The sequence below is a fragment of the Eublepharis macularius genome, chromosome 7, assembly GCF_028583425.1.
Source record: "Eublepharis macularius isolate TG4126 chromosome 7, MPM_Emac_v1.0, whole genome shotgun sequence".
NCBI classification, from domain to species: domain Eukaryota; kingdom Metazoa; phylum Chordata; class Lepidosauria; order Squamata; family Eublepharidae; genus Eublepharis; species Eublepharis macularius.
In genome coordinates this window covers 88,162,784-88,164,559 of record NC_072796.1, presented here as the reverse complement: position 1 = coordinate 88,164,559, position 1,776 = coordinate 88,162,784, and positions in this window count along the sequence as shown.

Here is a 1,776-nt window from a genome sequence, read left to right as displayed (position 1 = left end):
GTTTTTAATATCTTCCTCTGCCACCCCCAGAGAGTGGACTGAGTATATACTTATGAAAATGAATTTCCCCTGAATTCATCATAAACAGCTGACGAATCAGAATTACTCCACCTTTATTAGCCTTGGCATCACTTCATTGTATCATATGCTGAATAACTGGATTTTGTGCAATTGAGCAACAGTCTGATGGTGGCTTTGATTGTTTAGAAAATTAGATCACAGATAGGTTGAGACGATGGAAAACTGCTGTGTGAAAAACACAAAAAGAGCAGATACCACACATTTCATGGCTAGAATAATGATCAGTGATTAATTCTATCTGCAGAAAATTCATTAAACCCTTAGAGTCTAGATATCCAGATATCTTCCTCATTAATTCCTGCACAAAATTAACACCCATATTATGTAGAACAAATGCTCCCATGAAAACTAAACTAAATAAATGAAAATATGGTTCACATTGTAAGGCATTGCATGCAAACACATTTGTGTGTATTAACGTAGGGTTTTAAAATATTTGTTACTGTGGGTTTAATAATAATAATAATAACATTCAATTTATATACCGCCCTTCAGGACAACTTAGTGCCCACTCAGAGTGGTTTACAAAGTATGTCATTATTATCCCCACAACAAAACACCCTGTGAGGTGGGTGGGGCTGAGAGAGCTCCAGAGAGCCGTGACCTGGCCAAGGTCTCCCAGCTGGCTTCAAGTGGAGGAGTGGGGAATCAAACCCAGCACTCCAGATTAGAGTCCCACACTCTTAACCACTACACTTTTGGGACATAACCTACAGTTTGAGAATCACTCACACAGGAGAAGCAAAATGTGATTGTCTACATGTGTGCTACATTATTACTTCATAATATATAACACTCTTTCTAAAAATCCAAGTTACATCATCACAGATAAGGGTGTGCACTAAATTTACATTACGTTCCAGACACTGAAATGTACATCTGAAATAACAGAGCTAAGACACCACCCTTTGTAAGCTTAAATATTGCCAGAGTATATACTCTAATCAGCTGCAAGTTCTTTAATAAGATTTGAAGGTCCTACCCACGGCCTAAACTCCTCGAATGAAAAGCTAGAGGACAACTCTTGGAAGATCACAGCTCCAATTTACTAGAGGAAATAGTGGACTGTTCCGATAGAGGGTGAAGCCATATTAATTGTTTGCCCTAAAAAGGGACTAGGAACATGCACCCCTTCTTTCTGCTGCCATTAGGAACCTCTTCCTAAAGTATTGTTTGCATACATGCAAATATACACATTTAGATAGGGCTGCTGTAGTATGAGAGTAGTATGTAGTAGTATGAGAGACAGCATCTCAAATCCTAAGTGAGCAACAACTCCAGAAAACCTTTATAGGGGAAGGTAGTTAGGGATCCCGGGTACCTGCTGGTAGCAGAATATTTCCCAGCAGTTTACCTGCTTGCCAGCTAGGAGGTTTTGGGCTGTCTAAAGATCGCTCACCACAGGTGGGCACCCTAAAAAAATTCATGACGCACATGCTCTTATGGGGCATGACAACATCACTTCCTGAAGGCAGGCACCCTGAGAACATGCAGGCACCCTAAGAACATGCACATCGCACATACTCTTGGGGGACATGACAACATCACTTCCTGAAGTGATATCATTGCACTGGCTATGGACATTCTCCCATGCTTCATTGGGGCCAATTTTGGCCCCAAATGGGCTGGAATTAGCTCTGTGCAAAGCACCGGATCACATCTGTGGCCAGCATGACGATGTCACTTTCTGGAAGT